Below are 27,596 nucleotides of genomic sequence, written 5' to 3'. Positions count from 1 at the left end.
GGCAGACTATAAATTAAGCAGTAACATAGTGGGCAACCTTTTTGATGAAATACGATACGAATTAGCAGGTCAACAAATTTCCAAATCAAGATTAATTGGTTTAACTTCTACAATTAAAGCTATTCTTGTGAAGAATGAGCATACAAAATCATACAGGTCGAGCAAAAATCCCGATGTAGATAATTTACGGGACTGCGTCTCTAATAAGTTCTGAAGGATTAAAATACGGTATTTGAACCCAATATCGTTCAGAATATACTTCGAGAACAGAGTCTTGTCGGGTTTTAAGCTCTATTGTAGGAATTTATATGATCTATGGCTGCCTCTGCTGTACAATTGATGAGTTCGCTCCTAAGTCGAGGTAGGTAACAGATAAAAGCTGATATATGAGCAGGTAAGGACAAAGAATAAATATCTCGATCTGACCCCACTCGCTACATCCACTTAGACCTGTTCCAATATCCAGCTTGATTCAATTATTCCAATGATCGTATTCGATCGGTTCTTGATGATATAGAACGTATCAGACACAATAATTGACAGGCTTAAGAAATAATCGAACTCAGAAAGCGAATTAACAAAACTGAAATATATTACAATAAAATATGCAATCATACAGTGCAGGTTCAGAATTTGATTTACAGGTTGATAATAATTTGGCATTAACAGAATAGTTAAAAATTTTCTTGTGCTTGCATGATACCATGCGTGATTCAACAGAATTTTACAATTGATAAAATTAACAGTTTGAAAAAATAGTGAAAAAATGAATTATAGAAATATTTTTAAAATGTTCGGGGTCGTGGTTCAGGCAGCGGAGGATAGTTAATCAACTACAAATTCTTATAAATTTAATATGAATAAATTCTAGACTCTTAAATGCTAAAGCGCTTGTCGGCGTGGCCAATAATTTAACGAAGAAAAATTTATGTTTTTCTGCACTGAAATATTTTCGAAGCGTAGATTGGGGCCCCTTATGACTTATAACTCACGTGAAATTCCTTGGTGGTCGTGGTTTTCTTCTTTAGATCAAAAATCGTTTGATCGGCGGCAATCCAGGCTTTGGTTTCAGCACGTGGGGAATTTTAATTTAAATATCTCCTTTACCGAATTAATTAAGGGATAGTTTACTTTAAGCTTTTAAATTTATCGATTGATGAAAACAGAAATTTATAAAGAACAAATAGATTGGCCTAAAATATCGGCTCACAAATAGAACATTTAAAATCGAACAAGAAATTTTACAAATAGGTCTTTGGTAACTATGAAAGAGATCTACACGGTAAGGATTTCAAAAGGGAAGTGCTGCTGTTTTCTCTAAGCTTTTGGGCTAGACCTTGCTTCTCGGAATCTCAATGTAATAATTTGCATAAAAATTTGCCATTGGTAGAACGCTTGTGACGTAAACATGACGTCAGTGGCAAGTAGTAGAATACAATTCCTTTAATTACAATAATAATTTAATTTATGTAATTCTTAAAACTGCTTAATCTTATAGACATAGTTCCTCTCATACAATGTACATGTGCTAGTGTAACTGATAAGGCAGGGTTGGTGTCTGATAATAGATTAACATGTGTTGCTTTCAAACGATCACCGTCTTGGTGCTATTTCTATGCACTGTGATTGGCTTAGACCTGCCATAGAGATTTAATTACCATGTGGTTCAGTTGAATTAAATTATTAATAATTAATATTCTTGTACAATTTTTATTAGGTTTGAGATTATTATAATTAATTTCTGCCATTTTATCAATAATAGAATTTCATGCTATGACCTATTTAGTTACAATAAGACCTGACGCATAATACAATTTCTTAAATAATAAATAATTTCAACAATAATACATACATTTTATTTTTTATTTTGAAATTCTTGATCCTTTATTGATAGTTTTATAATTTTTAGGAATGATATTTTACCTTGCATGAGAACCGGTATGATATTTGACAATGCTTTGAATCAGTCAGCTGCGTTCGAACTGTTTTAAAAACATCTGATCGATAGTAAACAAAGTGTAACCTCAAAATCAGTGAGCGATTCATAAATAATTTGTGCTTTATTTGCAAAATAATTATAATTTTATTGAATAATTTTCCTAGAAAAATATTCAGTACGGAACGGTACTCTTATCAATATACAGTTATTGATAAGTAAGCTTTATCGCTCGGTCGCTAACTATTCCTTTAGCAAATTCTTTCATTTTAAAAGGTAATCACAATTTTTCTCTCTTTTCATGAGATCTATTTGAAAGATTCATCACACAAAAGCCCCCAGGATATTTTAAATAGGTAATTGGGAGACGAGTCGAAACAATGACTATTTGAAAAATCCGATATTGTGATGAATACACTATTTCATCTCCTTACTTCTACGAAAACTCAACACTTAACACTAAAAACAATATATCGTGCACTTTTGGCTACGAAAAATAAATAATTGATTGTTCCTTTCATTGGATACAATCGAAATACAATAATTAATGAGGTCTCTTTGGATCCTTCATTAAAACAACTCCACAACTTCCATTCACGGGTGGCTTATGAGCAGACCCATAACTATAACAAATATACAAAATTTCACATATTACTTCTTAAGATTTGAATAGTATTTGCAACAAATATAGACTTTCATCATTTTTTCATATTTATTAAAGGTTTCGACTCTTTGGTTTGGCTTTTACATAAATTGGGTGAGAGTGTGATTTTACTTCGGTGACTTGACAATCGTCTACCGTTTGACTCGAGCAATTTCTTATTTGCGCTTAGTACGTTGTGTACAAACAGGGTTACACTTGAAATGGCTTTCTTGATTTTTATCAATGTTGGTTACAAATATTAAGTTTTACATTTATCAATTTGAATTTCAATTCATGATCTTTTATTGCAACAGTAATAAATTTCACATTTGAAGGTAAGAATTTCATTTTCTTTGGAATTTTTTAAAGATACATTCATATGACATAAAACATGCGCATTTCGTGCAAGTTAACATAAATATATATTTTTGGTTGCGTTTTTGCTTATAATTTCACATTAAATAACAGGTTACATTAATTAACAACGATATTGCTTTGATTCCTATACATTGACTCTATGATTTCACACACATTGGTTGGTGGGACGAAGAAAATTATCGAACAGGCTTTGGTTCTGAATAGATTTCTCTATTGATTCTGTATTTCGAGGTTAGATTTACACATTTTTTCAAATAAACTTTGTTTATTTTCTTTCTTCCTATTCACTACTAACTTCATCTGATCTTTAATTTACGAATATTCTCTGTGGATAATATAATTTTTGTTTTTGTTTTTGAGTGATGCGGATATAACTGGGCGATTGTTTCCGTGATGATTGTAGCATGAGGCGGATGGCTTGATTAGGTTGGTAAATTTTTAAGGTTGTTTCGTAGTTTTAATTTCTTCTGTTATTAAAGTTGATTTCGATTTTCTTTATTTGAAGTGGATTAATAATATTTCCTTATTGGCTGAGATGTGGTGAAGTTTAGGTTATGTTGATTAACTAGGCTGCAGTAGAAAGATGCTAGTCTGCAAAGATATGATTCGGTGGGTAGGCTGTGATTATGAAGTGTTTGATAATTGGTGTAATTCACAACGTAGCTTTCAGTTAATTAAAATATTATTATTTCCTCAAGCCCCCATCTAAATTTGATTCGGTGTCATTTAAGGTCCAATTCCAATTTGCAACTATCCGTTTTATTAAAAACTTGGCTTAAAACGAATGTGCCGATGGTGTAGATCAATTCTTACAAACGTATTTCCTCTTTGTCGGCCGGTAACATGCAGTTTGCTATTCTTAAACCTTACATGCCGGTGGTGTTTGTGGGTTTTTTCAAATAATCCTTTTCTTTTTTGCATGCCGGTGTACAGTTTGTTTGATTTCAACCGGACATGACTGCGGTGGTTGTAGGTTCTTCTGGATATCGTCTTCCTTTTTCCTTGCATGTCGGTGGGAATCGTGATGTAAGATTTTAGCCTAACATGACGGCGGTGTAGATGAATTCTATCAATGCTTTTCCTTTTCCGTTGAACTTCTATTTTGCTTGTGTGTTGTTTTGATTTGTAGATTTTCAGTTTTGGTTGTGATTTTGATTTGCTGCGGGTTTTTATTTTTCTTCTGTTGTTTAGTGGACTATCTTCATGAGTGCTGGGGTTTATCTGTTGCAGGTGCTGTCCTCGGTGGCTGGACGGTGATGTGGGCGGTCGGCGGTCCGGGCTGCTCTTCTACGTGGTCGGCAACGTCCTTGGACTCCTGGTGTCCGGCGCGCGGTGGTATGGGCTGTCCCTCTACGCTATCGATGTCATCCTCAGCTTGGCGGGCGATGTCGTCCGGCTCCTCTCGGCGTTCTGCGGGGTGTGGCACGACTTCAGTCTTGACATTCTCGGTAGGTTGGTCTTCCTTATATGTGTCATGTTCACTTGCCTGTTTTATGACCTCCTCGTCGAGTATGTTTGCTTCTGCATGCATGGGCTCAGTCTCTGGTCCAATATTGATTTTTATTGTCTGATGATCCCCCTCAATTTGCCGTGTTACCATCCTGCTTTCCTCTGCTGCTTCCTTCAACCTTTGTTCCTGTTTTCCGAAACCTTGTTCACTTGCTATCCGCATCTGTCGGACTTCTTCAATTATTTCTTCATTTGCTCGTGTGTTTCCTTCATATGAATTTTTTACTACTTCCAGGATGATGTTTGCCCAATATAGCGGGATGAGTGTGTGGTCTTCGGTCAGTGGTGGGGATTCTGTAGTGTGAAGTACAGATGTCTGGACCTCTGGGACGGCGGTGCATGGGCGTTTCTCCTGCGCGACGTCTTCCGTCCTTGAAGTCGCCGATGTGGGCTCCAGGATGCGGTGTGGTTCTTCCATAATTTATCGGATGATACAATGATGCAAGTGTGTTGAAACGACCGCAAATATGTGAGGTTATGTGAAACGATTATAAGTGAATGATCAAAATTGAAATAGTGTGAAAAATTCGTTCAATGAAGAAATACAAAAGTGTGATTCAATAATATGTTCAGTGATGAAGTGAATCAAATTAGCAATATCGTTGACATAAAACGATGTTAACATAAAGGATACACTTAATGGATAATTATGCGGTAACACAGGTACGTCTCTTACAATTTATTACTCTTATTATTATAAATATTTTACTCTTATAATTTCTTGCCGCAATTCTATATATAGGCTAGTGTTCTTTGCAAAATTTTATATAAAAGCAGTGATACTCTGCTTGAATTATTCCGCAATATATCCGTGATTTAATTTTACTTCCCTCTTTATGCTTTAAAAACTTTTAAAAATGTAAATAACTTCAATCCTCTTTTCTGTAAATATTTATAAATTGTTTCAATATAGACCTAATATTCTTCAAATAATATGACCTTTCTTATGATATCTCTTATACCTATGACTTATAGTACGACCAATTTTCGAATAACACGATAATAAAATTCTGAGTTCGATTTTTTCTCTAAAAATTCATCAATCGATAAATTTCTTTTCTGTTCAAAAATTGGGCATGGTACTTCTTGTTATTTTATATAACAGTGAACAGTTAATATTAAAATTGAAGAAATTCACAACCATGAATTTTTCAAAAAATTTTCCTGTTGTCAGCGCTATAGTATACTGAGCAACTAAATAATCCTCGCAGTCGATTATCCACCTCTTCAATGCCCCACGTTGGGCGCCAAATCATGTAAAGCTCTTCCTGGGGGAGTCACTCTCACCTCCAAGGATAGGACAATACACATAGGGTGATGTAATGCTGTATTTAAATGCCTCACGTTGGGCCGGCAAATCATGTGGTGCGTTTTTTGATAGCTTCACACATGTGTGTAGAGTGAATCTTGCACTGAGTCAGTGGTGTAGTGGCTATAAATTTTGCAATGGCGTGTGAGGACGCTGAGTGAACACCAGACTGATTGACTCACTACAAGACTCAATACAATTGTCGGAATCGCGGGAGGCCTAAACGCTCGCTCACCCTTGATTCTTCTAATGACAAATTGTATTGTGATGAAATTTTTATAAGTAGTGTAGCGATCGCTAAACACTGAATACGGATACCTTAAAATTATTACCTGTGAAGAATGAGCATACAAAATCATACAGGTCGAGCAAAAATCCCGATGTAGATAATTTACGGGACTGCGTCTCTAATAAGTTCTGAAGGATTAAAAATACGGTATTTGAACCCAATATCGTTCAGAATATACTTCGAGAACAGAGTCTTATCGGGTTTTAAGCTCTATTGTAGGAATTTATATGATCTATGGCTGCCTCTGCTGTACAATTGATGAGTTCGCTCCAAATTCGAGGTAGGTAACAGATAAAAGCTGATATATGAGCAGGTAAGGACAAAGAATAAATATCTCGATCTGACCCCACTCGCTACATCCACTTAGACCTGTTCCAATATCCAGCTTGATTCAATTATTCCAATGATCGTATTCGATCGGTTCTTGATGATATAGAACGTATCAGACACAATAATTGACAGGCTTAAGAAATAATCGAACTCAGAAAGCGAATTAACAAAACTGAAATATATTACAATAAAATATGCAATCATACAGTGCAGGTTCAGAATTTGATTTACAGGTTGATAATAATTTGGCATTAACAGAATAGTTAAAAATTTTCTTGTGCTTGCATGATACCATGCGTGATTCAACAGAATTTTGCAATTGATAAAATCTAACAGTTTGAAAAAATAGTGAAAAAATGAATTATAGAAATATTTTTTAAAATGTTCGGGGTCGTGGTTCAGGCAGCGGAGGATAGTTAATCAACTACAAATTCTTATAAATTTAATATGAATAAATTCTAGACTCTTAAATGCTAAAGCGCTTGTCGGCGTGGCCAATAATTTAACGAAGAAAAATTTATGTTTTTCTGCACTGAAATATTTTCGAAGCGTAGATTGGGGCCCCTTATGACTTATAACTCACGTGAAATTCCTTGGTGGTCGTGGTTTTCTTCTTTAGATCAAAAATCGTTTGATCGGCGGCAATCCAGGCTTTGGTTTCAGCACGTGGGGAATTTTAATTTAAATATCTCCTTCACCGAATTAATTAAGGGATAGTTTACTTTAAGCTTTTAAATTTATCGATTGATGAAAACAGAAATTTATAAATAACAAATAGATTGGCCTAAAATATCGGCTCACAAATAGAACATTTAAAAATCGAACAAGAAATTTTACAAATAGGTCTTTGGTAACTATGAAAGAGATCTACACGGTAAGGATTTCAAAAGGGAAGTGCTGCTCTTTTCTCTAAGCTTTTAGGCTAGACCTTGCTTCTCGGAATCTCAATGTAATAATTTGCATAAAAATTTGCCATTGGTAGAACGCTTGTGACGTAAACATGACGTCAGTGGCAAGTAGTAGAATACAATTCCTTTAATTACAATAATAATTTAATTTATGTAATTCTTAAAACTGCTTAATCTTATAGACATAGTTCCTCTCATACAATGTACATGTGCTAGTGTAACTGATAAGGCAGGGTTGGTGTCTGATAATAGATTAACATGTGTTGCTTTCAAACGATCACCGTCTTGGTGCTATTTCTATGCACTGTGATTGGCTTAGACCTGCCATAGAGATTTAATTACCATGTGGTTCAGTTGAATTAAATTATTAATAAATTAATATTCTTGTACAATTTTTATTAGGTTTGAGATTATTATAATTAATTTCTGCCATTTTATCAATAATAGAATTTCATGCTATGACCTATTTAGTTACAATAAGACCTGACGCATAATACAATTTCTTAAATAATAAATAATTTCAACAATAATACATACATTTTATTTTTTATTTTGAAATTCTTGATCCTTTATTGATAGTTTTATAATTTTTAGGAATGATATTTTACCTTGCATGGGAACCGGTATGATATTTGACAATGCTTTGAATCAGTCAGCTGCGTTCGAACTGTTTTAAAAACATCTGATCGATAGTAAACAAAGTGTAACCTCAAAATCAGTGAGCGATTCATAAATAATTTGTGCTTTATTTGCAAAATAATTATAATTTTATTGAATAATTTTCCTAGAAAAATATTCAGTACGGAACGGTACTCTTATCAAATATACAGTTATTGATAAGTAAGCTTTATCGCTCGGTCGCTAACTATTCCTTTAGCAAATTCTTTCATTTTAAAAGGTAATCACAAATTTTTCTCTCTTTTCATGAGATCTATTTGAAAGATTCATCACACCTTTGAACAGGAATCATGTCCTATTCTTTGTGTTCTGATATTTTGGTGGACAAGCCACAAACTCGCTCTATCCAGTGTGATCTTGATTCTGATATTTTGGACAAAGCTCAGTCGTCGCTACTTTACGATATTGAATCAACAAATTTCTATTATGAACCAAGGAGAAGCAGTACACCAATCCAGAAGTCGGGAGAGGAGGAGGGGGAGGGGGCGCCAGAGGTGGAGGAACAGAAACGTGAAGAGGAACAGAAAGGAGTGCAAAAGCAGACACCTACGAAAATTGCTACGGTTGATCTTCACTGGTTTAAACAAACTTGTAATCAAATTATTGTGAAAGAACTTGCTATTGTTGATGAGAGCAATAATTATGTTGTATTTCATTTCAAATCACCATTTCCAAAGATGGAATTGACTACAAAATTGTTTAACGACGTAACATGGCTGGAACGTAACTATCATAAAATAAAATGGAGCGATGGAGATTTGGAATGGAATGAGACAATTATCCGTGAATACCTCGCAGGTTATGAAAAATTTTTACAAAAGGAACTGAGAAAGCAAAGTTTTTGAGAAGATTGCATTCTAACGTACAATGCATACCGGAGGACTTTCTCAAGCCCGATTCAGCTTTTTCACCACTTCGTGGTGTTATGATGCATGTAAGATACATAAGTATAGACCCGATGGAAGGTGTGCTTTATTCTCTGCCCAACATTATAATTCTCTGCTGTTCAAAAATATGTATCAAACAAATAATTTCTTGTGCGAGAATACTCGTATGAAAAGTATGAAATTGGCGCCTATGTATACGAATGCTCAGAAAAGAAACTTTGCACGTTATGGATTCTTCTACAACGGAAAGGAATTACAGTGTGTTTATTGCTCGCATGCACTGAGACTGCATAAAGCTCGCACGTGTTGTCTGTCTACAGACAAAGAAAGACCGTTTAATTACTCTATAATAGTGCCAGCCTACACATAGTTTTACTACTCGACAACGATGAATCCGGCAAAGTGGTTAGCTGCTGACAACGAATTGGAAGTGAGGTTAAAAAACTGCATAGACTGGTATGATGAGTGTGAAAGTGCAATTCAGAAATCATCTAGTGAAAATTATAGTTTGGCGAAACAATTAAAGGCTATTTTTCTAAGCACAGTTAATTTGAACGATATAAAAGACTATTTGTGCTATTACCGTCCATACAATTTGTCTGTAGATAATTGATTAAAATTGAAGATGAAGTTATGATGTATTGTTGTAGTGAAATTTTTTAATTCAGATATTTCCTCGAACATTTTGGTTAGTATCAGTGTAGACTTGATTGAGTGAGCACGCGAGAAACGCCCCCTCAGACACAACTGTTACAGCTTGAGCTTATCAAGAGATACGCCCCCTCAGAGTCAACTCTGTTACAGCTAAGTGCACATTATTGTTCATAACATAATCGAGGTCATGCAGTGTTTTAGCTTTGCTAAATTCAAAAAATTATCTCGCCTCTTGATGTCAATTTCATTCAATGAATTTGATTCTATTGCAAAAAATATTAAATTTTCAACAGGATTCCAGGCGATGATTTACCGTTAACAAAAACAGAAAATGTACATTTTCCAATTTTATCTGAGATTTTCGAATTATTGAACATACTAGATACAGGTCATCTACATTATTGTAGTGCAAATGATTTCTCAACTATTGTTACAAATACCGATGAACTTTGGAAATGCTTGTATGACATTGCAGATAAAAAATGTAAAAGATCAACTTAGATCATTCTGTTAAGACATCAATAGAGCTGATACCCCAAGTGATATAGGTCTGAGGATATCTATAGCCATTTTTGGAATGCTTGTTCGTACTAAATTTACTATAGATATTCTCGGAGAGCACACTTAAAAAGCAACGCCTGCGGTTTGTACAGCACATAGAAAATTTGTGAAATTTTTCTTAACTGTCGGGTGGAAAGCAAACCAATCACTTTTTACAGTAGAAATATGCATTCACTTTAATTTGTCAGTAGAAAAGGGAAAAAGGGACATTATACAGATTCACTCATTTAGCATTCACTTTAATTTGACAGTATAAAGATGTATTCACTCAGTATAAAGATGGATTCACTTTGCATTTAAAGATTTTAGGGTAGCATTTAAAGTAATATCCTTGCATTTAAAGATCCTTGCAACTAACTCTAGAACGAGAAACTTAAAGAGTAATAGGGTTTTAGCACATCTACAAAAGAGTTTCTTATCTATACTAGACTGGAATTTAATCTGTCAGTATAAGTTGAATTGGGTTCTTAGAGCTTCATGATGCTGACTTAAGATCTGACTGAGAGAATAATTTGAGCATATCTTCCAAGGTTGACTCTCACTGTCAGTATAACATTAGATGGAGTCACTTTAATTTGACAGTAGAAAGATGGATTCACTTTAATTTGACAGTAGAAAGATGGATTCACTTTAATTTGACAGTAGAAAGATGGATTCACTTTAATTTGACAGTAGGGAATTTTTCCTCCAAAAAGGGAAATTTTTTTTCCCTCCCCCTCGTCCTCACTGGGAGAAGGAGAGGGAGAAGGAGTGGGTGAGGGAGAGGGAGAGGGAGAGGGAGAGGGAGAGGGAGAAGGAGAGGGAGAGGGAGAGGGAGAGGAGAAGGAGAAGGAGTGGGAGAGGGGGAGGAGAGGGGGGCGCAGAGGGGGAGGGGGGAGGGGAGGGGGATTTGCGCAAAAATTTTTCCTTATTTCTCGCGGATTGCGCAAAAATTCTTCCTTGAACTGTCTATATAAGGCTACTAATATACTAACTCAAATAATTAAAGAACTCATTTAAGGAGTTCCAAGTTATAAGAACTCATCTGAAATCTTATAATTCAGGCCTTTATTATTTTATTTGAGCTCAAAGGGTCTGTCTGTTATGAACTAGGCGCTACGGGCTAGGTCATGTTTATAGAATGCAATAGGTCGAGCAGCAGCAGCAGGTAATGGTTTCTGTTTCTCAGCAATATTATTCTTTCTCAGATAAGTATGACAAACAATATTGTACATAAACTTGTACGGTAACGTATTTACTGCATTCGTATGATAATTCTGCCCTCAACTACGTTTCGGGCAGAAACAATCATACTTATGCGGTAAATTATCGTTACCGGACTTGTTACGTAAAGTACTATTACGATTCATTCAAAAGTATGAGGACCTGAAAATGGGAATATAAAATCAGAAATATAGGAAACAGAATCATAATTGAATATTGTATTCGAGGTTTTATTGAGTATTGAATATTGGGAAGAAATTTAATATTATTTGGATATTTTCATACATTTCTATTGGTCAATGCAGCAGAAATCTCAGAAAAACAAATCAAAGAATGCAAACTCAATTCAAATCTCGGAGCAGAGATCTGGGAGAAAAATAATTGAAAGAATGCTGTGGACACAACTAGAATTCTGGAGCAAAATATGAAGTAATTTCACGTTGAAACGAGTACGTTATGATCTTTGTGACTTGAGTTAATTATCCCACACCGCTACTAACCCAATTCATCGACAGAATAATATTATTCAAGTGACTACTCCATACAAGAGAGAAGCTCATAACGTGTTTTCCATTTTTCCCCTGTAAAAACTAATTTGTTAGGCTTTCCTAATCCAGGCGACGCTTTGAGGCGAGGCAACATATTGGATAACAGGACTGGCCTAAAAAAAAAAATGGCCACGGAATGAGAAAAGTGAGAAAATTCAGAAAATTTGAATAGACATTATATCACACATTTGTTTATGCAAATGCTGGATATTCCCCGACTCGTTTTATAGCCTGAGAGAGGATGCATTACATATTCTGATGTTCCTAGCCAAGCCCGGCTTCCTCTCTGGCTTGGGAAAAACATCATGTACTGCCATGTGTCCGGCTATTTCACTCTCTCACACATTCCCACTCTCTCTCTCTTTTTACTCCCACACACTCTCTCTCTTATTATAACTCATTTTCTCACAAACTTTCTCACATTTTCTCTTAGACTATCTCTCTCTCTTCCTTTGTCTCTTTCAATCTCTCTCATTCTCTTTCTCTTTTTTCCTCTCTCTCTCCACTCTCTCACATTCTCTAACTCACTCTATCACTAACTCCCTCACATTTTCTCTCATATTATCTCTCTCTTTCCCTGTCTCTTTTAATCTATCTCTCATCAGAAATCAAGAAATGTTAGCAGGCTAACGTACATAAGTTGAGCTCCCGTTTCAATCGGTGTTTTGAGTGGGTTATTGTAAACAGTTTTTCTTCAAATTTTGACAAGGTGTGCTTTGAATAGTATTACAGCCGATCGTGTGATTCGATAGTGGAAATCTCTTTTAGAAGCGTGTATAATCCATTTTTAAAGTTTTACATTAATGTCTAAACCGAACACTCGTTTCGGATCCAAGGCCGTTGTTGGTGATAAGGCTGCATCGTCACCTGCCCAAAAGCAGCAGCAGCGTGCGCAACAGAACAAACAACAACAGAGAGGGGATACTAGCCGGCCTCACTCCTCTTCGTCTTGCTCGTCGGCTGCAGACGGCGTCCCCGTTGCCATGACGACTCAGAGTCAAATCACCGAGGCATTGGAAGCGCTGCTACTCTGCGATGACTTCTGCGATCGGTTTGCGGCGAGAATAGAAGACCGTCTGCGTGACAGCCTATGCGCGACCGTCACCGCTGCAATGGAGGGCAAGCTTCAGGCTGCTGTTGAGAGGATCGACATACTCTCCAAGGAGAATGAAGCTCTGAAAAAAAAGGTGGAGCAGCTACAAATAGCCAGTGACAGCCGTTTGGATGGTCTCGCTCAGTATCAGCGGCGAAACAACGTGAGAGTGTCTGGCGTGCCGGAGACCGAGGACGACGAAGTATCGACGAGTGTGGTGGCCATGGCGGACCTCCTCAACTCCAAGCTGGGGTTGGCGATAAGGCCGGATGACATCGACCGGTGCCACCGCGTCGGGCGCAAAGCGAGGGCAAACGAGCAGTCTGGTGCACCACCCCGACCTCGGCAGGTGCTAATTAAATTCATCAGCTATCAGCGCCGCAGCAGTGTAATTTCATCCAGGCACAAGCTCAAGAGCACCGGAATTTCAATCCACGAGGACCTCACCAAGCCAAGACACATCTTCTTAAGGCGAGTGGCTGACAAAGTCGGCTACAAGAACGTGTGGTCCCGTGATGGCAAAGTGATTTGGAGAGAAAATGGTAAAATTTTCACACACACTTTCAATGACCCAAATGATAGAATACAACTAGAAAACTCATAGAGACTGAGGAAGTGAGAAACTGAATAGGAAATTTGGTGAGTTGCAACTGTTTTCTTAAATTCTCTTCATCAAGTGATAATATGTATTCCCTTGAATTTTATTATAAGTTATCACCTCTAACAGAATTGCATTAATACCTTTTTTGAATCCTTCTCAATAAATTATGAATACTTTAATAGCGTTTATCAGTCCAATAATATTTTATCTTTTTTGACCGGCTGCAGTGTAGACTTTGTAAGGTATAAGACTTTGAGAAACCAGTTGAGGTCAGTTTGTAGGAGAGCTAAAATCCAATATTATAATCGGCTATTTGATGGTAAGCAATCTACTTCAGATCTCTGGAAGAACATTCGGAAGGTTGAGATTGTACCTCCGAAGTCAAGAACTGCAGCTGTAAATGTGTCCTTGGACCCAACTAAATAGGTTCTTCTCCACTCCGTCGCCGCCCTCTTCATTTTCTCACCATTTATTGAACTATGCCATGATAAACCAAACCAATCACACACTTCCATGTGAAAAATTCTTCTTTGCTTACATCCTTCCTGAGAAAATCTCCTCAATTATCCTTTCAATCAGGAAAAATAATAAAGGTGTTGATGGCATTCCAATAACGTTCTATAAAATTATATTACCCATTATCCTCCCGGCAATTACACACATATTCAACTTTTCCCTACAAATGGGAGTTTTTTCCTTCACTTTGGAAGCACTCTTTAATATGTCCCGTCCCTAAAGTGAGTAGTCCTTGCTCCCCTGAAAACTTCCGTCCTATCAGCATAGTTTGCACTATTTCTAAGGCGCTTGAGAGGGTGGTACATGAGCAGACGACATCATACCTGAATTCATTCAATTTCTTTGATCAAAATCAGTCTGGCTATCGCTCATCGCATAGTACATCTACAGCTCTTTTGAAAATAACAGATGACATTCGTAATGCCATGGACAACCGTATGTTCTCTCTCCTTGTCACATTTGATTTCACTAAAGCCTTTGATAACGTTTGCCATTCAATTCTGCTACATAAACTTGCAAATCAATGTAATTTTTCTTCTTCATGTCTCTCCTGGTTTGAATCCTACCTAAGCAATAGGTATCAACGTGTGAGAGGAGCTGATGGCAAAACTTCAGAGTGGTTACCTGTTGTAGCAGGCGTTCCTCAGGGAACAATACTTGGTCCCCTCCTCTTCTCTATTTATATGAATAATCTCCCTCAAATTTTTCATGACATATCATACCATATTTATGCTGATGACCTTGTGTGTTACAATCACTTTCTTTCCGACAGTGCTGCTGACTCTATTGCCGCGATGAATGTTAACATTCAGAATTTGATTGTTTGGGCTAATGCACACTGCTTGAGACTCAATGCAAATAAATGCAAAAGCATCATTATCGCTTATGGTCGGTTGTATAACCAAATAGATTTAAATACACTTCCTCAAGTGATGCTGGCCAATCATGCTCTGCACTTTGAAAGTTGTGTGAAAGTCTTGGGCATACAGCTTGATAAAAACATGAATTGGTCGAATCAGATTGGTGAACTGACGAAGCGAGTGTTTGCCACTATGCACCAATTGAAACGGCTGAAAAATTTCCTTCCAACCCACCTTCGTGTTTCACTAGTACAGAGCTTGGTAATTCCCATCATTGATTACTGCAGCATCGTTTATAACGACATTACTGAGGAGCTGAATTTGAAATTACAACGATCGCTCAACTACGCAATTCGGTTTATTTTTGATGCGAGAAGAGATGACCATATCACTCCATATTACAGGAGGTTAAATTGGATGAAGTTGAAGGAGAGGAGACAATACTTCATGTTGAGTCTTGTTTATCAGCTGATTGTCAAGGGGAGAGGTCCCCAGTATTTGAAGGAAAGATTCACACTCCTGGCTCATATTCACAGCAGGAACACGAGACAGCATGAATACTTCCTTCAAATACCCCGTCACCGCACAGTTATGTATAATAACTCGTTTACGGTCACGGCCTCAAGACTTTGGAACGATCTGCCCAATGATGTTATTTTTGCGGCAACCTTGGGTACGTTCAGGTCCAGGCTTGTTGCTCTGTTGAATGAGAATACATAGATATGTTTTTAGCCACAATCTTTTTGTAGATGTTGTGAATACTTTTTTATTGGAAAATTGCAATAATCGTTGTACAGTAACAATATTATTTTGCTTGTTTTGCTGGAGTATTGGAGCGTTTGATTGACACCTACTAATACCTGTAAATCATAATATCCAATGGCATTTTATTTTCGTTTAGTGTATGTATTATTATGCATCTTACATTTTTTGTTAATTATTTTAGAGTTATATAGAATTATTATCTAAATATTATCATATCTCTTATTATTATGAGAATGTAATAGAATAATTTATGTTATGTAGCTGTGTTATAATTTAAGATGATTTGTAAAACTATAATTTTGTAACCATGTTACCATAGGCGACAAGCCTAGTAACGATTGTAAAATAAAATCTATCTATCTATCTATCTATCATTCTCTTTATCTTTTTTCTCTCTATCACTCGATCTCTCTTCCTCTTTCTAATTTTTTTTTCTAATCCTCTATTTCTCCTCGTGTTTATTCCTCTATCATCAAACTTCTGAGTTGAATGAAGAAGACTAAGAAATTGTCAAAAAAACACAGATTTATTGATACTTAAAAAGACCGGTTTCGGTTATTACACCATTGTCAATCTCTGATAATCTGAGTTTATCACAGATTGACAATTGTGTGATAACGGTGACCGGTCTTTCTAAGTACCAATAAATCTGTGGTTTTTTTCACAATTTCTTAGTTTTTCTCATTTAATATGAATAATCACCACAATATCAACTTTTCAACTACACAAGAAAAAAATTTTGAGTATTTAGTATATACTATGAAGTCATAAAAATTGACGAAATGAAGAACTTGTATCCAGAGAGGACTTAGTATTAGTAGAGGACTTAGTATAACTTATTCTGTCTGTGTTGGATCTGATCTGTTCGATTATTATCTCAAATTCTATCTCTTTCCTCTTCATCCCTTCATGCTATTTTGTCTCTTCTTATATGCTTCCTGATCTTCACATGCTTCTCTTCTGCTTGTCTCTTTCTCTTTCCTCTCCCACTTCAACTGGATTTTCTCTCATTTTTTTCTAGATTCAATTTTGCTTTTTTACTTCAAATATCAGCTCCTCTCCTCTCAAATATGTTTCTCAATAAATATTGTAACGAACATTGATAAAGAAAATCTTATCTAATCTAAAAAATTCAATCCAATCTCTTTTATCATTGTATTGGAGGGTCAAGTGTGAAAGAGGGCCGACTGCGCCCTAACTCGCCCTCCTAGGTCTAAAATTAAGGCAGTCATTCTATTCTATATTCTCACACACTCTGTCTTTCTTCAAATTCCCTTTTTTCTCTCACTATTCAACATTCCTCCATTCGCTCTCTAAAATTCACTGACGTTGAAATTAAAACTGACCAGAAGCAAACATCATTATAATTCTAGCTCTGCTCTGAAAATTGAAACCGACTCTAGCTAGTTATGTACTCAATATACCTGATTCGGTTGCTATCCATTCTGAGATGAGTGAGTTTTGTTGGAATCATATTTCATATTATGAATATATCAAGTGTATATTATATATATCTGAAAGTATATACTATTCCATTGTATAATATTCCATTATTATCAAGATAAGAACTGTTAATTAAATTCCAGCTTGCTATTAAAACTGTTTGCGATAGTGTTGTTGAAACTATTCTATTCTGTTTCTTATGGGAAAAACATTATTATGATTTTACGATAGAAGAGAATATTACATAACATTAATTAATCCTTTTTATGTGGAAACGATATTATTTCCACACTAGTTCGAGTTCTTCTCTTCGCTTACAAACGTTCTGCATCAAACTTTTGACTTAGTCATCAATTATTACTGTAGAATATAGTGAACACATTTAGAGCCATATGCACCACCTACGTTTTATGCTAAACCACATTTACTTCTAGATTTCACATTTTCATAGAACTAACAGTTTAATTCAACGCTTGTTTTGTCCGGTGCTCCTGTATGCGGACGTGACCTTTCTCTTAAGGTAATTTGCATACAGTAACGACTCATTTCTGCATGTTGTATATGTATTATAATCTTCTTTGTAACTTGTGAATCTCTATCTTAAGTTGCTATCTACTGTTATTTTATCGTATCTCTAGTAGAGTAGTCTTTTTGATGTATATTACGTTCGCAGTGTAGCTCTAGTAGAGTAAGCCATTAGCTGTATTATTTTTTTTTGTTTTTTTTTCTTCTTTGTTTTGTTTTTTTCTCATTGTATTTCTATAGTCGAGCAAAATGATAATACTGCATGCTTAGTTTACTCTTAATTTTCACATGTTTTGTATATTTTCACGCAGAAATAAAGTAAAAGTTATTTTTCCTCCACCTACTGTCTAAATTACTTACTTTACTCCCTGAAACCTAATACTAAAGTGCCACTTTTTCGCTCTCGGTAGTAAAAAACAGAAAAACTCCCTAGGGAGTAAAAGTGACTCCATTTAAATAACATGGGGAGCATCTCTATTTTGAAACTTACATTGTAATAGGTTAGAAGGTCTAAGCTCAGATGAGAAAGCATAATAGAGGTGTCTGTCATTGAGTCAAATGGATTCAATACCACAACCATAAATTTGATTACTCATGAAATATATGTTTGTATGATAATTATTATATTCTTAATATTAGTAGACGATAAAAATTTATACAATTTTAAAAATATTTTATTCTATTCAAATACCAGCCAACAAATATTTTTGATCTGCAATTCAAATCTGAACCGCGTGATCTGGAGTCAGCCATTTTTGGTAGCTGCTCAGCTGATATAATTGTTACAACTTTTGCCGATAGATAGCGCAATCGACAGTGCCAATCAGACGACCGGTTTTTAGGTTTTAGATTTAAGTTATGTTTGTTAGGAATCATTGTCACCAATACGAAAGTTATTAGAATGATTTTATTTGCAGTTTCTATAAAAAAATGTAGATGGAGGAAAAATTTTGTGTACATCACGAGCGAAAAATACTTTTTCTCCCTCAGGAAAATTGCTGCCTTCGGCTTCGCCTCGGGCTTCAAACTTTTTCCCACAGGGAGAAAAAGTCGTACTTTTCACTCTAGATATACAAATAACTAATTATTATTATAGATATGGTCGCCTGAACTAGCCTCAATGTTTCCCTCCCCAATCACTTTATTTCCAGAAACCGAGGTTCACTTTCATTCTGTGTTTGAAAGGAATATTTCGCATCTTGTGAATGGAGATAGTATCTTACGTCACAAAGGACGGAAAGGGGCCTTTTGCAGGCGAGAATGATGTTCCTAGTCAAAGCGTTAGCCGAGACTAGAATTTCATTCACGTTCAAGTAAAGTACTTTATTTTTTGTCATAATAATCTGAGGAAGATTAATTGATCCTTAACCGCGCCTCTCCACTAGGAAATACTGAAATGAAGTGCATCTAACGGGTGATTCTCATAGAACATAATCTTATGAACTTATGTCATTGTGCGAAATATCAATGTGAAGAATAGTTGGTGATGATGGTTGAAGCTGAAAATGAGGTGTTTTTCACGATACAAGGAGCATTGTTGTCAGGTGTACCTGAAAATCTATATGAGATAGAGCGCTCTACCTGATCTCAGATTGTAGAGCACAAAAATACGCCCAGAGGGATTTTTAATTATACATCTCAATGGTAACAAACGGAAGATATTGTTGATAAAAAACAAAAATTCATCAGAACTGATTTTTTCAACCAAATTTTACTCATTTTTGAAAAATCATAACTCAGTACTCATTGGAGATAGAGTGTTCTGAATGATCTCATTTTATCATAATTTTATAATCTAGTAAAAAGGCAGGAGCAAATGTTTCTGTCCGATTACGAGATTCGGCAGAAATAGCTGAAAACTGGAAAATGAGCCGAAAAAAAGGTTTTTGGGCCACCCTGTATCTAGCACAAGGGAACTTTGCATGAAAAAATTGGCTCTGGACTTCTCTCATGTACCCAAATACGAGTAATATATTAAGCAATCAGAACTACAATATAAATTGCAAGCACACCCCCTTTTTCATGTCTATATTGACTGGACTATATGAAGGTACAGTAGACTATATTATGAAAGTTTCTAGGTGAAAATGGAAGTGCAAAATATTCCCTCAGGTGTCCAGAGGTTTCTGTGTGAAAAAAAAGGTGCTGAAGGAAGCAGTAACATGCTTTTCGGGTCGAATAATCTTGTCCTTCTTTTTCTACTCATTTTTCTCCTTCTTCTTCTACTCCTCCTCCGTTATCTTTTCTCTCTTCTCCCCTTCTCCTATTTTCTTCTTCTTCTTCTTCTTCATCTTCTTCTTATTCTGCTGGTAGCGTGCGTGAACATGTGACACAAACCTTGAAAAGGGTTGGTGAATCAGGGAGGTATTTGAAACAACCTTACCCCAACACTTCCTTCCCCAACCGAGCGTCAAGCCTTTAACGCCAAGTTAACCCAAGTTTGTCCCGAACATTTCGTGAACACTTCAATGTATGCCAGACTGTTGTAAGTTACTACTCTCACACACTCTCTCTCACTCAAACTCTTTCTGTCTCTCACTCTACAGTCTCCCTCTACTCTCTTAACCAACTGTCTCACCCTGTATCATACTCACTCCATCCTCTCTCTCACACTCTCATACTCTCTCTCTCTCTCTCACACTCTTACTCTTACTCTTACTCACTTTGTCTCACTCTCGAGACTTTCTCCACTCTTCTTCACCCTCTCTACTAAAACTGTGTCACACCCTCTCTCTTTCTACAGTCTCTCTACTCTCTGGCTCTTCCAACCAACACAACCTTTATCATACTCACTCCATCCTCTCCTTCTCACTCTTACTCACTTTTTCTCACTCTCCAGACTTTCTCCACTCTTCTTCTCTCTCTCTACTAAAACTATGTCTCACTCTCTCTCTTTCTACAGTTTCTCTACTCTCTGGCTCTTCCAACCAACACAACCTTTATCATACTCACTCCATCCTCTCTCTCTCTCTCTCACTTTTACTCACTTTCTCTCACTCTCCAGACTTTCTTCACTCTTCTTCTCCCTCTCTACTAAAACTGTGTCTCACCCTCTCACATATGAAATTGCTTTTTCATATCATATACAGTTCAATAATTATTTTCTTAGTCTATATAATGTAAATTCATCTATAATTTTGCTGTATTATAAGCTATTGTATATGAGTGTATAAGACAGTATATATTGTAATCTACATAAATAAAGTACTCAATCAATCAATCAATCAATCTCTACCAACTGCCTCACACCCTTTTTCATATTTTGTGTCTCTCCATCCTCTCTCTCACTCTCTCTCTCTACTTTCTCTCCTCAATTTCTCTCTCAGCACTGGTCTGAGTTGCAGTAGGCAACTTATTCATTTTTAGACGCAAAACTGTGCTGAATAGCCAAATTCGCCTCAAGTATGTCCTCTAGAAGAGCTCTATATTCGTAGAAACTCGGAAAAGTTTTTGTGTTCCATGTTAACGTGTTTTGTCTCATGTTCCGTTTCATATCACTATGTCATGGCGGTCCACTTCTCAATCTCTATTTTTCTTCTCGTTTTCCTGCTTTTCCTTCTTATTCTTCTTCCTCTTCTTCTTCTTCTTCTTCTTCTTCTCCATTGCGTCTCAATTCAATTCAAAAAAAAAAATCAAATTGTGATTATTCTGATTCAAAAATCAAATACATACAAAATTTCAAATACATCAAACATCAAAAATGGAAATAAAATACAAAGTGCACTGAAGAAATCGTGTAAAATATAATTTATGTAATAAGGCTTTCTACGTGTATGATGTATTATGAAAAAAAAACAAAGCTTTTTCGAAACAGAATATTTCTAGCTTGCTGTGAGCATATAATGCTTAACGCGTGCAAGCAGGAGTGCTTATACTATAATTGAATAAAATCAGAGAAAAGAAAAACAAATTTTTTGGCAAGAAAAAAATGAAAACACACACTCACACATTCACTCACCTCTCATACATTTCCAGTTTGGGCTTAATTACTTTTTGATATGATTTTCAACAACTATAATAATTATTATGTCGAAAACTAAGAAAGAATAAAAAACATGTGTTCTAAACAATCTGGCAAGATTGCCATTTAAGATATAAGCCATTTAATAATGTAATATTTGAACATTTTCCTATTATCAATTCTCTTTGCCTCAAAAGGTAAATTATTGAAAAATTTCGGACCTAGAAATACAAACGATTTCTGGAAACAAGTGGTATATGACCTGGGAAGCCTTAGCAGATCAGAAGTCACTCTCCTAGTTTGATAATTTGTTCTCTCCCTGAAAAGTGCCTGACCACTGTTTCCAGACATTACAAAGAATAGGTATAAAACTTTGAAAACATATATGTATCTTAGGGGCAAGCATTTTATATCTTGAAAAAGGGGAAAGGCATGTACATATCTTCCTGATTTTTTAACAGCTCTGACAATAGATTTTTGTAAGGTTATAAGTGGTCTCAAGTGGGTAATGTAAGTAGAGCCCCAACAACTTATTCCATAATTCAGTTAAGAGTCAACAAGAGCAAAGTATAACTGTCTAAGGCTTGTCTCGGCCAATGACAGTCAAGCTTAACCTTCATTGGTCGACATCAACCCATACCATATTATCATATTCTGCTCCTCAACGTTCAGGCATTCAGTTTATTCGAGATTGTAGTGATGTAAAAATCAAGACTTGTATCTCATATCACTTCACAGAATCAGTGGTGTTGAGTCTTTTGCCAACCTTCAGACGTCTTATTGGTCAATATCTTCTATGTTTAGGTTGGAGTTTCAATATTACAAGTCATTGGCCCGGTTGCACAAAAGCCCGTTAAATTCCACGAGAACCAATCAGAGAAGCCGTCGAAAAGGCCTACTTTGATTGGTTCTCGTGAAAATCACGATTAAAATCTAACCGGCTTCCGTGCAACGCAGGGCCATATTCTCACTAACCTAGTAGGATTGTTCAAACCTCGCCGATTAATATTGATCAATCAAAATAATATTATTCTATTCATTGATCTTCCATTGTTTCCATTTATTGATTTACCTTTAATATTATTGTGATTCAAATTGCATGTCATCTCTGAATTGTTCTGATGTTTCATCCAGTCTAAGGGCCAAGCCACATGAAGCGTTTATGCACTTTCGACGAACAAGTCGACAGGGCAGGAAGCTCTCTGATTGGCAGATTATCAGCTGATTCCCGAACGCCAACCCAATCAGCTGATTCCTACACAAAGACCTGTATTCTTCACTGTAGGTGGTTCCCTTTACTACTTTCCTTGCCCTATTACCATAGGTAAGGAAAGTATTACCTATGGTAATAGGGCAAGGAAAGTATTGCTTTCCGAAAAAATTAAGGTACCCCAATTTCCAAATTATATAAGTTTCATGGTCCCCCGAGTCCAAAAAAGTGGTTTTTGGGTATTGATCTGTATGTGTGTGTGTGTGTGTATGAGTGTATGTGCGTCTGTGTACATGATATATCATCTCCCAATTGACGGAATGATTTGAGATTTAGAACTTAAGGTCCTTCCCCTAAAAGGATCCGACACGAACAGTTTCGATCAAAAGCAATTCAAGATGGCGGCTAAAATGACGTAAATGTTGTCAAAAACAGGGTTTTTCGAGATTTTCTCGAAAACGGCTTCAATTTATACCTAGAATAGTCATCAATAAGCTCGATCAACTGCGACAAGTCCCATATCTGTAAAAATTTCAGGAGCTCTGCCCCATCTATGCAAAGTTTGATTTTAGATTTCCAATTATCAGGCTTCAGATACAATTTGAACCAAAAATTTTAAATGGAAAATATAAGGCATAAAAATCTCTACAATTAATGTCCAGTAGCATTCTTACCTAGAATTGAAAATGAGCTTGACATTCGAGAAAATGTGATTATTCAATTGCAAACTGTTAGCAATAATTGTTGATTCTATTGAATCATTCACTATGAAGACTTCATAGCAGACCTCGTGTGTCTCTAGGTTTTGCCCTGTCACCAGCTGGCTCAGATCTTTACATGAATCAAGTCATCTATCTATCTTTTTTTAGTAGACTTGAGAAGTTGAGATGCGCGTGAACACTAGCGTCAGGGAATCAATTTTCATAACGGCAAGGAAAGTAGTGTGAGTGCGCCACACCAGATTTTTTGTGATGAAACTGTCATTATGTATGTAACATTTCGGGAGGTAAATCAATTTGATTCAATAACTAGCCAATCGGTGAGCTTGCTGCCCTGCCGACTCAATTCAATTCAATTCAATAATTCTTTATTGATGTATTCAGAACACAATGATTAATGATTAGAACAAATTTTTTGATCTAGGCTGAACTTCATGAATAGCTATAGTTGAATGACTAAATCGATAGACATACAGAAGAATCCAATAATCAACAAAGTCTTGAAGGTCTTATTTTGCAAAACGTAAATTAAATAAGTTACATGATTAAAAAAATACAAACTTCCATTGGAAAAAAAAAATAATAAAAACATGTAATAAATAGCCTACACAATACCCAATCAAAGTGCTCTGACCCAGCAATAAAGGTATAGTCCCACATGAGTCATAGACTTGTGCGTGGGATGAGTACCGTCATATACTAAGTAATTTGAAATTGAAAGTGTCAAATGAAAAATTCAAAAATGAAAAGAAAAAATAAAAAGTTTTGAGCAAAGACTCGTTAGCCGCCAGTGCAAAAATGCCTCCAAAAACGATTCATGTAGCTTGGCCCTGAAAAATACAGTTGTAGATTAACTTTCTCCTCTATTCTACATACGAAGATTCTAGTTGCATCGAAAATTTCATCCAATCTCAATTCATTTAGAACGTCCGTATAATTTCCCTGAAGCTTCAATATACCTTGAAAGCATAAAATACGTCTCCAGAAGCATTAAATACTTCTCCTAAAGCATCAATACACCTTGGAAGCATTAAATACGCCCCCAGAAACATCAATTCGTCCCCTCAAGCATCAATACGTCCCTCCAAGCAACGATACGTCCCTTCGATACGGGACATCCCTTCTAGTGAAATTCTGTCCTCAAAGCTTCTGAAGCCTACAATGTACTACCTATTGTCCTAATATTCCATAATGCCTGAAGGGTTCCTGGAATATCGAGTGGTATATGAAACGGACTGCTGGTTCAAACATTCATATGTATATGTGAGTAGTATATATGTAATAGTATATTTCGCACCTAGGGCCGAAAATAAGACTTTTCCGGCTCGAATCGGTTTTCAAGGCCGAGGCCGTAGGCCGAGGACTAGAAAAGATTGAGAGCCGGAAAAACATTTTTGCCCATGGTGACAACGTTATTTTTCGCCACACAGAAAAATGAACAATATAAATATGAGAATAATTGTTTATTAGGCACTTTCGAAAGCAAAACAGGAAGGTCATAGCTCTAACAAATCTGAGGTAATCTGAATATTAGGAAATTGTCCAAGTATTTTTATTTTTTATTCTGATTTGTCTAAATAACCTAAAAAGATATGTTCAATATGTAAGAGGTTGAGTTTATACTTTTTATTCTTCCAAATCACAATAAGATGATATTATTATAAATTATTTGATTCTTGAATAATAAACACAAATAATAAAGTTTTTTGATCAGCTGTTTTAGCACACTTGAAATTTGGCCAATCTGAATGTCAACGTCAAGAATGCTTGTTGTCGTTGACTTCGGAAGTTCAGGTTAGAAGTTCTATCCTACTCTGAAAGTCGAATTTGAATAGTTTATAGTATATATCTTATCTGTATTTTATTCATCCAAATAAAATGATAGTATCTTATTGCAGAATACTTATTCAATTCGAGAAGCATAAACTGATTCCGTTTCATAAACAGTTTTGTAAGCATGTTCACATCAAATCAGAATCAGCTGACATCAAGGTTATTTTACAGCCCTAGGGCCGTTAGGGCAGTAAAACTTTTACCGGCCTGGTCAGAAAACAATCATTTTCGGCCTCCATATGACGCACGAAAACCAGCTCATTACATCCAAGTGGGGCGAAAAATATATGTTTGTAGATGTGAGTGGATGAATCAAGTGTATGTTCATGTATGTGTATAGATATAAAATTATAATATAAGTGATTTATGATAACTTATGATGTGCTTTGACGTGTTGATGAATACGTGCGTATTAGAATCAGTATAATAACTCTATGTTTGTTTGCCTCTTCTTCTTCTTCTTCTTCTACTTCTTCTTCTTCTTCTTTTTTTTTTATTAAAAGTCTGATCACACTGTTTTGTAATGTTTTTTGTAATGTTTTTTAATCACCTATTTCATCTTCCTCTATTGTATTTTATTATGAACTTCAATTTTTCATGGTATACTTTCATGATATGTTTCACTCCACATGGATGCAAATAACAACTTTAGTTTGCTAATGTGATAATACTTTAGTTGATGTTGATGACTCAATATGTACAATATTATTTTCTTCAATATTTGTAATTGATTAATACTGATGCGGAACTGAAAATAATTATCTTTCTTAAGTTTTATTTAATTTTATAATGTTAATTCTTGTAAATGTTACCATAGGCAACAGCCTAGTAACAAGTATTGTCAATGAAATATTCATCTTATCTTATCTTATCTTATCTTATCTTATCTTATCTTATCTTATCTTATCTTTTCTTTTTTTTTTTTTTTTTTTCTTTTTCTTTTCTTTTCTTATCTTATCTTATCTATCTTATATTATCTATCTTATCTTATCTTATCTTATCTATATTATCTTATCTTATCTTATCTTATCTTATCTTCTTATCTTATCTTATCTATTTAATCTTATCTTATCTTATCTTATCTTATCTTATCTTATCTTATCTATCTTATCTTATCTTATCTATCTTATCTTATCTTATCTTATTGTATCTTATCTTATCTTCTATTATCTTCTTTTCTTCTTCTTCTTCTTCTCTTCTTCTTCTTCTTCGTCTTCTTCTTCTTCTTCTTCTTCTTCTTCTTCTTCTTATTTCTTCTTCTTCTTCTCTTCTTCTTCTTCTTCTTCTTATTCTCTTCTTCTTCTTCTCTTCTTCTTCTTCTTCTTCTTCGGTCTTCTTCTTCTTCTTCTTCTTCTTCCTTCACAATTTTGTAGATGCAGACCGATGTATCTACAGCTATTTTAAATTGCTTTTTTTCTGTATCATAATATACAGTTCAATCATTTATTATTTTCTCAGTTTATACTATTATTATGTAAATTTATCCAAAACTTCGTTGTATTGTGAACTTTTGTATATAAGAGTGCATAAGCTGGTAATCTACATAAATGAAGTACTCAATCTATCTTTAATTTCTTCTCCTTCCTCTCTTTCTTTTTATTTTTCTCCCTCTTTACTCCTAACACCTTCTTTCCATCCTTGTTTGTGTGTGAGTGACTAGGTGGATGAATACGTGTATATCACTATATATGTTTGAGGATATAGGGTGGGGATGCATATATAGATATAAGCCTGTACCGTATGTGTGAACGCGTGTTGAGTATGTGTTTTTCAGACCATGTGAGAATTGGGAGCTGTGAGAGAAATAGAGAGCGAGAGAGAGAGAAAGTTTGTGAAGTGAGCAGTGGACTACTCATTACACGCTTCGACACTCGGCTTCCTTTCCTTTCACATCTTCCCTCTCTCTTCAACCTCTCTACCCCGTCTTTCATCTCTGTTGTTCCTTCATTTTGTCCCTTAAGTACCAAATTAAAACCTCATAACACAGTCACTGACGGGGGCTTCAATGGAGGCCCGCATCACTGAAGAAACAGAGGGAAGAAAGTGAGAAAAAACAGGGAGAAAGAGAGAGTGGCGAGAGGGGAAAAAGGGAGAAAAAGTGAGTGGTGAGAGCGAAGACAATGAGAAAGAGAGGGGACGAGGGCTTCAATGGAGGCCCTCATCACTGAAGAAACAGAGGGAAGAAGGGTGAAAGAGAGAGAACATAGGGAGAAAGAGAGAGTGGTGAGATGGAGAAA

The sequence above is a fragment of the Nilaparvata lugens genome, chromosome 4, assembly GCF_014356525.2.
Source record: "Nilaparvata lugens isolate BPH chromosome 4, ASM1435652v1, whole genome shotgun sequence".
In the NCBI taxonomy this organism is placed as follows: domain Eukaryota; kingdom Metazoa; phylum Arthropoda; class Insecta; order Hemiptera; family Delphacidae; genus Nilaparvata; species Nilaparvata lugens.
The sequence above is the reverse complement of the archived record's forward strand: the minus strand, read 5'-3'. Positions refer to the sequence as shown.